At 35.7% G+C, this 6,000-nt stretch overlaps 1 long non-coding RNA gene across 1 annotated transcript in view; it reads right to left on the bottom strand.

The window, feature by feature from the left end:
* Positions 1 to 786: 786 nt before the first annotated feature.
* The window catches only part of LOC100937302 (uncharacterized), a 28,895-nt gene continuing 23,681 nt past the window's right edge, over positions 787 to 6,000 (bottom strand). Inside the window, exons 3-7 of the long non-coding RNA XR_656221.3 lie at positions 4,619 to 4,651; positions 3,735 to 3,795; positions 2,605 to 2,724; positions 1,435 to 1,724; positions 787 to 920 (exon numbers count right to left, since the gene is read on the bottom strand). This is a non-coding gene — a long non-coding RNA (uncharacterized LOC100937302). The remainder of the gene's footprint in view (positions 921 to 1,434; positions 1,725 to 2,604; positions 2,725 to 3,734; positions 3,796 to 4,618; positions 4,652 to 6,000) is intronic.

Here is a 6,000-nt window from a genome sequence, read left to right as displayed (position 1 = left end):
GTAAACATAATTTTTCTTTTTTTTCTAACAAGTTTTCTTTGAAAAAGTATAAAAGACACATACTAATATTTATGTGGAATTCTTTTTTCTGGAGTTTCTTCTTCCCCATCTCTGAATAAAATATAAAAACAAATGAGAATATTTGCCAGCATAGTCAGCTATAGCTTATACCAGCAATTTCTTTGTTCATTGAATTCATACAAGGTACTATCCATATGCTTCATGCATTTTCATGCCATATTATGAAGCACATCTGTGCAAAGGTAGGCTTCATTAAAGTTCATTAATTATTTCTTAAATTAACAAGTTTAAATTATACAAACGGGAAAAATCTGTCATATTGAAGTGGACATCATAAGAGATGGCTCCCATGGATTTCACTAGTCTACTTTGTGCTTTAACTTAAGCAGATTAGTAAATGTCATTGGCATGGATTTCTTCCATATATTTCCCCAAAACAAATAGTAAAAGATTAGATCAATATCAAACAAAAGATTAAAATAATACCAATTACATACAAAATAAAACAGGAACAAAGAACCTGTATGGCATGTGGACTTTCAGAATTATCTGCAGGCCATTTCAATGATTACACTGAAATGTGTGTACTCTGAATATTTTCCAGAATCCCTTAGATTTCATATTCTAAAGAAACTTTTGGGATGCCCCATTGGTCCATAGGTATCCCAGTTGGACAGCAGAGAAGACCATATGCTTTGCTAATCCAGTTATTTCCAGTACCCTTGAACTCAAAATTAATCAAAACCCTTGAATGAGACACAGAGCTCAAAAATAGTTGATGATGAGCTTTTAATATGCAGATTTTAAGAACAACGATTGAGAGAGTAATGTTTGGACTGAGATGAGTCAAGAATAAGCTCAATGATGCCTCCATCTGAATCCATTTCTCCATCCAATATCTGGGAGGAAAACAGAGAAGAAAGTAATTCAACCAAGGCTTAAAACTGATGCCTAACTTTTAAGTGATGTGAGATTTATGCTTTCTTTTCCTTAGAGATGGAAGGGGTGCAGAAGGGAATAAAAGAAAGGAAGAGATCTGGTTGCTTAGTGAAGGATAAAGACCATATGCTAATATTATCAACTGCATAACCATAGGGGTTCCATCTGTCATGTCCATCCCTGCATTCTCACTGTGTGACATATTGTGGGCATCCAATAAATGTTCATTGAATGAATAAATAATTGAAATCTGGTGGTGTATATGCAGAATTTCTCCTGAGATGGCATGCCCTTTTATATGTCATAGAGAAAGTGGACTACATTCTAGACCATTCTAACTATAAATTCTATACTATAGTTATAATAGAATATAAAATAGGAGGTTGGGTTGGAAGAATACTAAGACAAAAGGTACAGAAAGTATTTTAAGAGAGTCAGAGAACTGATGAGGAGATCATGTTGCCCGATACTTACTTATGCCTTGGATTGTGGAGGTGAATTGAAAAATACAGGGTCAATCATAAGAGGATGTGTGCACCTCAGGCCACATCTAAAGGTACCACAGCACTTCCTAAGATCTCTGCATTCATAATCATTTATACAAGGAACCCCAGAACAATAGGTGGAAATCTTAGGTTGTTGCTTAGAGGCCTGTTTGCCCTGATAGGGTCTAAATTTCTTTTGACTTGACTCTTGACTGTGGCTCTGTTGCTTTGTGTCAAAAGATTTTATAAATTCAGGACACGTACCCGGCTTGCCCTCAACTATGAAGGAAAAAAGGAACTGTGAGATTTTTACCTTCTCTTATTTGCACCAGGAATTTAATTTCTTTAGAAGATATGTCTACTGAGATGATGATTTTAATTCTCAGTAAACTGTCGCAAGAACAAAAAACCAGACACTGCATATTCTCACTCATAGGTGGGAACTGAACAATGAGAACACATGGACACAGGAAGGGGAACATCACACTTCGGGGACTGTTGCGGGGTGGGGGGAGGGGGAGGGATAGCATTGGGAGATATACCTAATGCTAGATGACGAGTTAGTGGGTGCAGCGCACCAGCATGGCACATGTATACATATGTAACTAACCTGCACATTGCGCACATGTACCCTAAAACCTAAAGTATAATAATAATAATAATAATAATAAAATAAAATTAAAAATAAATAAATAAATAAAAATAAAAGATATGTCTATAATCTCCTTAATTATGCTCTTCTGTTAGCTGATTTTGTTCCTTAAATCATGTTTTAAAAGCACTATAAAGCACTACCAGGTATATTTCTAAGGTGTAATTATAAACTGGCTCTTAGACTAAATCCAACCTGTTTATTGTAATAATTTGATATGTATTACATATGTATGGAATATATATATTTAGAAAATATATATTTGAAATATATACATATTTGGAAAGTATATATTCAGAATATATATAGATTTAGTATGTGTATGTTCACTTGGAATATGTGCATTTGAAATAAATTGGGGCCAAGAAATTACTTATACAGTATGGAAAGATGTTCAACTCCTGTTTTTCTATTTTAATAGAGCTTTATTGCAGTGCTATATATTAAAATATTTTCATACGTGTACACACTTTTTAAATTACCAGACGTGTTCAAATGTAGGTTTACCTGGAATGCACTATAGGACATCTAAATTGTGGATGATCAGCAGATACAGACAGCTTTAATTCGTTCATTTACTCCCTTGTATGTATTGGGTGCCTACTGTGTATTCCAGAGTTGTCAGCACTCCAGATACAGCAGTAAACAGAAAAAAACAAAAAAGAGTGGACAAGATAGATAATAAAGATAAACTAGTAAAATTTACAGTATATTAGACAAAGATTACTGCTAAAGAGAATAATTAAATCCAAGGAGATTCCTAAAAGTACCTTGCAATGCTAAGGGTCCCTAATTCTTTAACTCTAGTTATGTAATCTACATAAATGAGTTATTTTCAGAAGTTTTTGCACACTGTATATGTTATCTGTTCACATTTACTGTAATTCAAGAAGCACTGATCAAATTTCACTAGGACTAACAGGAATAGCTTTCTCCCTTTACATGAGGTCAATTAGGTTACAGGCTTCTTATTAAAATGCAAACAAATATCATCAGTAATTAGTAAATGACAGGGAGCATTATAAACTTCCATAATGATTCTATGCCATTATGACACTATAGAAAGTTAAGAAAATTAAACATATGAATATATTAACTCCCGATGTTCATTATACCATAGACTTGGAAACACTGTACATAAGAGAAAAGGGTAAAAATATAGTGTCAGAGACTGGAGGCAGGAGGATCACTTGACCCCAGGAGCTCAAGACCAGCCTAGGCAACATAGCAAAATCCTGTCTCTACAAAAAATACAAAATTAGCCAGTTGTGGTGGTGTGTGCCTATAGTCCCAGTTACTTGGGAGGCTGAAGTGGGAGGATCACTAGAGTCCAGGAGATGAAGGCTGTAGTGAGCTGTCATTGCACCACTACACTCCAGCCTGGGTGACTAAGTAAGACTCTGTCTCTCAAAGAAAAGAAAAAAACAATACACACACACACACATAATCTGTAAATTAAACAATAAATAAAACTAACATGGTTGTCTGAACTGACTTCCTAAAAAAGAAAAAAAAAGGAAAAATAGTAGAATTATAGAATCAATCAAGTATTAGTTTCAGCCTAAAGATGAATTTTTCTTTTCTCTATAACCCTTAGTTTCCTTTAATAGGAGAGTAACAGAATTGGAGAAGCTTACAATCATTTTCGTGGAGGAGCTATACATACTACAATGTTTTCTTTCATCAGTCTGATTAATTCTGGAAAAAAGTTTTGATAAAATGTCCTGCATAGCTCATTTTTCTGTGACATTTTCTTTCACTATGAATTTGTTCAATCCTCTCAATTACCCTGTGAGTAATTATTCTCCAACTCTTGCTTGTTTATCAGATGATAGTGATGTCTCTTACCTTCCTTTCCCTCACTCCCTCTTTGCTATGCGTAACATGGTCCCAGTTTCAGGTGGCAGAATTACATTATGTTACATTACTTTTGCACATTGCACAAGGTACTCAGTAACTAATTTCAAATGCAAGTCGGTCCCTGATCTGAGAGTAAAAGTAAATAAATATAACGCTGCCCTTTATTTTCTACTTCATTATCTTCTCTGGCAGGGAGTGCTAGCCCAAGTTCTCTTTCTCCTCTTCTTTGCTGATAGAACCCTGATTTTTTTCAGGGGAGTAATGTGCCCAGTGGATCTCAAATGGGAGCATTTTGGAAATCTTTGCTGGCTGATCTGACTGTCACAGCACTGGAGCTTCCTAACTGTATTCAGTAAGTGAGGCAGGGCTGCCAGGTGTCCTGCAATGGGTGGAGCACCCCCAAAGGAAGACAGAGGAGCCGAAATACAGGAGCCTGTCTACCTCCGGACTTCCCATTATATACAAAAATGAAACTGCTATTTGTTTAAGCTTCAGTTAGTCAAGAGTTCTATTACTTACAGCTTAACATAATTCTCAATAAGCCCTCCAGTCATGAACATCTGTCCTCTATTTCATATCATTCACCAAAAAAATGTGGTAAATCTCATATTCCACTTAGGGAAACAAATGCTAGAAGAAAAAGAGATAACCAGGATCTCACCTTGCCATTGTGCATCCTGGTCTTGCCAAACACCTAGGGGAAATGGAGAATAAAGTATAAAATGAGTGCTTTCTTCTTGCCCAAACATCTTCTTTCAGCAAATTCTAAAGTGACTTGATAATATGTTGTTCTCATTCTAAGGCAATTACTACAGTAAGTGATTGGAAAACAAAGTAGCTCTTTTCTATTTGCCATACTACAACCATTTGTCATGTATAATCTCAGTGAATATGTAGCATAAAATTATGCTTGACATAAATATTCCTTTATGTTATCGATTTTTCACTGTTCAATAGGAATATTATTTTGTCAACTATATGCACCTGTAATATGGCAGAATGGATTCTTCTTCATTACAAACCCAGTCCCTCATTTATAAGTAAACAGAATAAGGATTTTCAAAAGAAAAAATATTTTAAGTTTTGGATGATTTTAGATTTCAGAGTGGTTGCCAAGATAATAGACAGTGTCTGCATACCTCTCACTTACCTTCCTTTCATGTTTGCATCTTACATAACCGTGATACAACTATCAAAATGAAGAAGTTAGCAGTGGTAGAGTACTCTTAACTACACTACAGATTTTATTTAACTTTCCCATTTTTCCACTAATGTTCATTTACTGTTTCAGGATTCCATGCAAGATCCCATATTGCGTTTATTTGTAACTTCTTAGTCTCCTCTAATCTGTGAGAGTATCACAGTCTTTCCTGTCTTTTATGACCTGTATACCTAAGAAGAGTACTGGTCAGCTATTTTATAGAATGTCTTTCAATTCGTGTTTTTCTGATTTTTTTATAACTAAACTGGACTTACGGATTTTGGACAAAGTACCACAGAGGTGAGAAGAGCCCTTCTCCTTGGATCATATCAGGGGGTGCCTGATATCACTGTGTCTTGGTACTTACTGATGCTGTTAACTTGATTACTTAGTTAAGATGGTATCTGCCAGGTTTCTCCACTGTAAAGTTTCTACTTTTTGTTGTCTATATGTAAATGTTGTTTTTAAAAGTGACTAAATACTAGGACAAAGACAGAATGTGTCTACCTCTAGGATATTAGCAAGAATTAACCTTTGCGGTGAAAAAGTATGATTTGCTTTCAGATCCTCCATCTGAAGACAACAGGTAGGGAAATTATGGGAGCCCTGCCCTCATCCCCTTTACTGGCCAGTGGCCATCGACTTGCTGTGAGTATTGGCTACTAGCAACTCACAGCTACCCCATTCTCCAGGTAACTACCCTTAGCAGTGGCTCTCTGACATGAAGGCATAAAAGTCTGGCCTCCTTGCCTCAAGTGAAACTAACTCTGTGGAGCAATAGGTGTTCCAGACATTTCTCTGTGGGGTTAGACTAAGCTAGTCTGCACATGAGACCACATTTT

Source organism: Pongo abelii, chromosome 10 (assembly GCF_028885655.2).
Source record: "Pongo abelii isolate AG06213 chromosome 10, NHGRI_mPonAbe1-v2.0_pri, whole genome shotgun sequence".
Classification (NCBI taxonomy): domain Eukaryota; kingdom Metazoa; phylum Chordata; class Mammalia; order Primates; family Hominidae; genus Pongo; species Pongo abelii.
Note: the sequence above shows the minus strand (reverse complement) of the source record. Positions and strands in the feature narration are given on the sequence as shown.